Raw genomic sequence first — 7,479 nt, 5'->3', positions numbered from 1 at the left:
TATGTCTGTTAATGTTTCCCTCCTTTTATCCTTAAAATAAAAAAAAAATAAAATAAATAAAAAAATAAAATAAAATAAATTTTAATGGTATAGAACACACATATGCAACTATTATAAGTAAAAGTAATAGAAGACTTTTCCCATGCCTTTATTGAGATTATTAACATTCAGTGCAAGGTTGTTTCCCACAGAAAAAATATGGCCAACAGTAGATAAATGGCAAAGAAGCCTATGCTAGCTTTCTATTGCTGCCATAACAAATTAACCTGTTATTCATAGCTTGCAACTTCCTCAACTTATTGCCTTATAGTTCTATTGATTATGTGTCCAGAATGGATCTTACTAGGCTAACTTCAAGGCATCATCAGGGTATATTCTTTTCTGGATGTTCCAGGGAGAATCCATCTCTTGTTCATATAGGTTGTTGGCACAGTTCAGTTCTTTGTGGTTGTAGAAGTGGGGTCCTTATTTTCTTATTAGCTGAACAGAGGGCTTCCCCCAGCTTCTAGAGGAAGCTCCTGGAACTTGTGCTGCGCATTCACCCAGAAATGATAGTTTGAGTCCTTACATCAGACCTTTCTAACTTATGCTTCTGCTTATATTTTCTACTTTAAGGGCCAGTCCAATTGCATTGTGTCAGCTTGGATAATCTAGGCTGTCAAAAGCTCAGTTAATTAACAGATTAGTGGATTTGATCCCATCTTCAATCTTATCTCCCTTTTGTTGTGCAACATAACATATCCACAGTCATAGCACTCAGGAGGCAAAAATTGTGTTGGCCAAAAGCCTGCCCATCATGAGGAAAGAGAAAGGTGCTGGAAAATCTACCAGATATGCTCTGGAAAGAGGTGTTTTGACTTTGAAAATTAAATGAGACTTAGTCTACACTGCAATGAGTGCTTTGTAAAATGACTTGAACTCAAGTTGCACTTCCAGGTCATTAAGCCATCATTCAACAAATTGGCTTCATGTGATTTTGCATAGTCCAAAGGAATTTGATGACTCTGATGTACTGACATTCCTCTACATGCTTGTATATTTCATTATAAACTAATAAAATGTCATGTACCCTGATGAGTAAGACCATTCTCTGAGAAATAGATCAAAGCTTAGCATGCTGGCTAATGGAAAGTCAGACTGCAGATGATAAAATGCTTACAACTCAACAACTTCTACTGCAATGTTTCTTATACTGCAAAGGTCCACAAAAATCACCAGCTGCCGTTCAGGCTCCATAAGCCATATAAATTCCTAATGAGCTTTGCTAATCTTCAGTCCACTAACACCATCTGCAAGCCTGTTAGAAATGTAGAATTTTGGGCCCTGCTCCAAGTATAACCATCAAACTATTTTAAATTTAGTGATTTTATACAGAGTAATTATTGAGAAGTGATGATATAAGATCAGTAGTTTTTATAGGACCCATAGCATAAGTATCATCTGAGAAGTTCTTAGAAATCCAAATTTATAAACTCCAGGGTGTATCTAGTTGGACAGATTCTTTGCAAATTCTTTTATTCTTTGGAAATAGGACCTGTTCCCAAGTTCTTCAGATGATTCTGACACAAAGTAAAGTTTTGAACTTTGTGTTCCAAGACTTGGCTGCACTTCATTTTTTTTATTTGAAAGAGAGAAAAACTAACAAAACAGCAATAATGAAGACAAAATCAAAGTAACAAAAATGACACATGACCTCAAGACAAAATGATAGGAATTAACAATGGTTGCTACATTACATACTGTTATCTTCAACGAAGTTGCTTTGTCCACCAGATGCAAAAATGCAAGTTTGATCAAACAATCAAAGACAATAACACATAATAAAAAAAAACAAAACATTGGAAACGATAATGCATGCTTGTATCTGACAATCAGAATGACTGATTTGAAGACAACAATGTGCAATATAAGAACCACTGTTAGCTGCCCTTTAGAATCACAAAAAGATTTTTTTTATTCCTGATAGTCATAACACAACCTCAGAGTGCTTAGGGCTGGGAGATGGACATAAGTACTTTTAAAAGACTCTAATTATTTACATATGGCAGTATAGCTTTGGAACCCCATCAACATTTATAGCAACTCTAGCAGAGTGTCTCTCTAGAAAGAAATCATATTGAAATCATCTCATTGATGCCTGAATCCCCTTCCCAGAGTTGCTGGCTTGATAATTCCAAGGATAAAGATAATTCTTTAATTTTTTTAATTTACAAAACAATCACTTGCTGGTATACTGCTTTTGGGGACTTTATCAATACACACAGCCATGCTTGTACCTCCAGGGTCATGATATAGAGCAATTCCTTTATCCACAAAACTTCTACCTGCTGACATTTCCTGGTCAGAAGGTCCCCAGTCTTCAGTCTCCAAAACCATGAACTTCCCTTTGCAATTAGTGTAATTTCTCGTGTTTTATTTTCAGATTAACCTATTCTTCCCTACTTTGGGTTGGGTCTACTAATAACCCAATTGAAGGATTTATCATCTGTCTCCAAATTTCATAACTAGCATTTCTATTTTTATTTTAAAACTTCCATCTCTCTGTTGACATTTCACATATTATCTTGCCTACAATCTAACCTTTCCAATTGAAGTTTTAATATGTTACACATTATTTTAGATCTTCACACTGATACTTTCAATATCTGTGTCACGCCTAACAATGGTTACATAGATAGTTTTTGTTTCTTGGTGGTGTGTTTTTCTTTCTGCTTTTTGTATGCACCATAATTTAAGGTAAAAATGACCAGATTTCCAAAGATAGTATAGGTTCAATAGATTTCATACCTAGAAATTTGTACTATTTTCCTTCTGTTAAACTGTTTGTGTGAGGCTTGTATTCATCTAGTCAGAAATCAAACTATGTTTAGGTTTTTTTGTAGCTCTGGTTACTACTTTCAGAGAACCTGTGACATTATAATGAATAATCTTATTTGGTCTTTGTTACCACTTGTTACTATTTTCTAGATTCATTATAACATCATACGTATTAAATACTTGGAATCTCCAAAGATTTCTTATTGGGCCAGACATAGAGCTCAGTGGCGCAGTGTCTGCCTCACTAGTGCAAGGTCCTGAGTTCAATTCTGGGAATGAAAGAAAGAGAGAAAGAGAGAAAGAGAGAGAGAAAGAAAGAGAGAAAGAGAAAGAGAGAGAGAAAGAGATAAAGAGAAAGAAAGAAAGAAAGAAAGAAAGAAAGAAAGAAAGAAAGAAAGAAAGAAAGACAAGAAAAGAAAGAAAGGAAAGAAAGAAAAGAAAGAAAGAAAAGAAAGAAAGAAAGAAAGACAAGAAAAGAAAGAAAGGAAAGAAAGAAAAGAAAGAAAGAAAGAAAGAAAGAAAGAAAGAAAAAAGAAAGAAAGAAAGAAAGAAAGAAAGAAAGAAAGAAAGAAAGAAAGAAAGAAAGAAAAAGAAAAAATGACTTCTTAGCTGGGCATGGTGGTGCACGCCTGTAATCCCAGCACTTGGGAGACTGAGCCAGGAGGATCATTGAAAGTTTGAGACCAGCCTGGGCTTCAAAGTGAGCTCAAGGCCAGCCTGAACTGCATAGTGAGACCCTGTCTCAAAAAGACAGAAACTTCCACTAAGAGTAGTGGGGCTAAAGACTGAGTTGACCACCAATGATGATGTTGTAATCTATCATAGCTATATAATAAAATCTCCACTTTAAAAGGACAGAACTTGAGATTTTCAAGATCTTTCACATGTGGAAATGCCAGGAGGATGGTGCACCCAGATACACGGAAGCTCTGCACCTCTTCCATCCAGCAGTTCACGGTGACCATTGTAATATCCTTTACAATTGCTAAGACAAGATGGGGCAAGGTGGCTGGTTAACACTCTCTGGCAATCACTCCCCTGCAGAAACATCAATTTAAACAAGTATTCACATACGAAAATACCATCACAAGAGCTAAATACATTAAGGGAGAGACCATAGTTCCTAATTGTAACATAGTAATAAGAAAAGGCAGGTTAAAGCAATGGAATCATTATTATATTACCTATATTACCTCTTACCCTACTCTAGGCAACATAGGAGAGAGCTACTACATACTTGGGATAAGTGGGAGGAAAGTAAACATAGTACTTGGACACTAATATGAAGCTAATTAAAGTAAAAGCCTTTGGACAGAACCAGTGGCCCCTGAATCCAGGTCAGTACCTTAAGAATGAGCCCATAGTCTTGTTGTGAAACCGCATGGAAACATGCAGTACTTCTCAATGAGTTGTCAACCACATCATTATTGGCCAGCTATAGTCTCATTTGCTTTTGGACAAACCTAAGAGGCAGAGAAAGAAGCCTCAGTGACCAAGGGTTTTGGGTCTATCCCAGGTCTATGCCACCCATTTTAGCCACAGAACACCACCCTGAGTTACGCTAACTATAGCAGTCCAGGGCTTTGTGAGATCCCTAACACTGCAGTGACTCTAGCAGTCACGGCTGGTCGGCTTTGAAATTCTGGACAGGCTTACTGTTGAAGGAAATTCCAAAACAAAACAAAATTATAGACTGCAAAAACTACTACTTTCTTCAATATGCAGACGTTGACATATGTCCACGAGGATCTAGATCAATCACAAAAATACAAGGTCACCAAATCGACAAAATAAAGAGCCGGTTATTAACCCTAGAGATAGAAATGGTCAGAAAAAGAATTGAAAATAGCTGTTTTGGTCTGTAGCCATATGACCTTGAATGTGCCTGATCTGAAAATTTTGACATTTAAGGAATCTCAGTGTACTTCAAAAACATACCAAAAAAATTCATAAATGTATCAGATAAATTTAATAGAGAAATTGATGTAATAAAATAACATATCAAACAGAATCCCTGAACTGAATAAATTGTTCAATAAATGAAATTAATAGAAATAAGATCAACAGCAGCGAAACTGATCAGATAGAAAAAAACAAACTGGGTTGTGGCCGGTTGTCCCCAGTGGGCCGGACCGGTGCCACCTCACCCTGATGGGACAGTGAAGCAGCTGCCTGAAAGGACAGCCCAGGACCTAAGGCACCCAGCCCTCCAGGCTGGACTGCCTGGCAGGGTGAGGATCACGACATCACTGGCCGACGGACTTCGGGGCCACTGGCGAATCACTGCAAGGCTTCTGTTCAACCTGCTTGTGTCCATCTGTATCCTGTTCCTCAATGAATGGATGTATGTGCACCGAGGCTTCCCCAACATGCGCCTGGCCTTCGTACAGTTGGTAGTCACGTGACTGGGCTTGGATATCTGCCAGGAACTGAACATCTTTGTCCCCGGATACTTGCCACCCTCCAACCTCCTCCTGCTGGCTCTGAGCTTCTGTGGCTTAGTGGCCTTCTCCAACCTCCCTCTGCACAACACCATGGGCACCTGTCAGCTGACCAGGGCCATGACCACGCCTGTGACTATAGCCATCCAGACCTCATGCTATCAGAAGAGCTTCTCCACCAGGATTCAGTACACACTGCTTCCTACCACTTGAGGTGTAATCCCAAACTCTTATTACAATGTGAAGGTTAATTTCCTTGGAATGGTGTTTGCAGCTCTTGGCATTTGTTACATCACTTTTTCAAGTGTGTGTAGGGGCCAAACGGCATGAGCTGCAAGTGAACTTAATGCAGTTGCTGTCCTGCCAGGCTCCAGTGTCATCTGCCACATTGCTGGTCGCTGTGCTCTTCTTTGAGCCCATGTTTGGAGAGAGAGAAATATTTGGTCCCTGGTCAGTTCCTGCTGTGCTTCTGATGCTGCTGTCTGAGGTAATGTCTAGTGGTGAGCTTATCCATTTATTGAGTCACTGAAAACCCTTCGCTGATCACCTATAATGTGTTCGGACACCTCAGGTTCTGCACTACTGTATGTGGAGAGTCTGTTCTTTTTAAGGATCTGCTGTCAGTTTATCAGGTCTTGGCATTTTATGTACATTATTTGACATTCTCACCTATACTCACTTCAAACTTAGTGAACAAGAAGGAAATGAGAACAGACTTGTAGAATATCCTTGAGTTTTTGTGGAGAAGGAAAAGTTGCCTGAAGGCAAAAAATGTTAAGTAAGTTACTTTCAAAAATGAAAGAAAATGTAATGTGAGATTTATTGAGTGCGTTAGAAGTAATACAAATATTATTCACAACTATGACCCTTTTAAACAGTGACAAAGTTTATTTGCACAAGTAAAAGTGAAGAGTGAGGAGTTGGGTGTGGTGGCACACACCTGTAATCCCAGCACTCAGGAGGCTGAAGCAGGAGGATCATTGTGAATTCGAGACCAGCCTGAGCTACAAAGTGAGTTTAAGGCCAGCCTGAACTGCATATCGAGACCCTATCTGACAAAGACAGAAAAAAAAAACAAAACAAAACAACAAAAAAAATTATTTTGAGGGCCAGAAATATAGTTCAGTTGCAAAAGCACCTGCCTGGCAGGCACAAGGTCGTGAGTTCAGTTCCTGGTCCCAAAAAAAAATTTAAAATTTTTTCTTAAAAAGTGAGTAAGGGATAAACTTGCTCTGCAGCTCGAGCCCAATTGGGCCAAATAATAGAGAAAAAAAAACAAGATAAAAGTACTTTCAAAAGGACACAGAATGGGATATTGTAAGAAAAGCCACGATAGCCACAGATATGACTTTTTCAGTGCCTTTTAAAAAGCTAATTCTCACCAGGGATATAGCTCACCTGAACAAGCACCTGTCTGGCAAGCATGAGATCATGAGTTTGATTCCCAGTACCAAAAAAAAAAATAAAATTAAATAAAATAAAAATAAAACGTTAATTCTCAAAAACTTCAGATGGGCCTGGTGGTACACAGCTGTAATCCCAGCATTTGGAACACTAAAGTAGTAGAGTTGCAAGTTTGAGGCCAGCCTGGACTACACAGCGAGGATCTGTCTCATAAAAACCCTCAAAAACCAAAATGGTTTGTGTTTCTTTCCAAGATGATTATAAGAAATATATATCCAGGAAAAGTCTGGTTACACTGATTGAAGTACGTGAAAAGTCCTGTAATAATGGTAAGGGATTCTGTATTCCAGTACTACAGAAATATGTTTTTTCAATGTTCGTATTCTTCTTGGGAATGGTATGGTTTTCCATTGTGAGATGTATTACAATTTTAGTCATAGTGTTTAAGGGGTGATGAGGCTCAAACCCAGAGCTTTGCATATACAAGATAAATATTCTACCACTGAGTTATATCTGTACCCCTGACATCACATTTGAAAAAATAATAATTTTTTGAGATATGAGGGAAATACATGATTCCTAATTAAGCAAATAATGTACAGTGCCACATATTTAATTACAAAATGTACATCTGCCTTCCAACATCTTGACATTTGAATATTGAAAGTAGTTGTAATTAACTTCACAATAAATGGAGACAAATCATTCCTCTGGTAATAGATAATTCTTTTTCTGATTGTAAACTTTCTGTGAGAAAGCACTGTAAGAAAACAGCCATGCACCTGAGTGCTGGGATCACAGGTAGGAGGATCGCCAT

General features: G+C 38.1%; 1 pseudogene; it reads left to right on the top strand.

Moving 5' to 3' along the window:
• The window catches only part of LOC102027095, a 32,314-nt pseudogene extending 26,323 nt beyond the window's left edge, over window positions 1–5,991 (top strand).
• Window positions 5,992–7,479: the final 1,488 nt, after the last annotated feature.

The sequence above is a fragment of the Chinchilla lanigera genome, unplaced genomic scaffold (genome assembly GCF_000276665.1).
Source record: "Chinchilla lanigera isolate Chin_1 unplaced genomic scaffold, ChiLan1.0 scaffold00107, whole genome shotgun sequence".
In the NCBI taxonomy this organism is placed as follows: Eukaryota; Metazoa; Chordata; class Mammalia; order Rodentia; family Chinchillidae; genus Chinchilla; species Chinchilla lanigera.
This window is presented reverse-complemented; position numbering and strand designations above follow the sequence as displayed.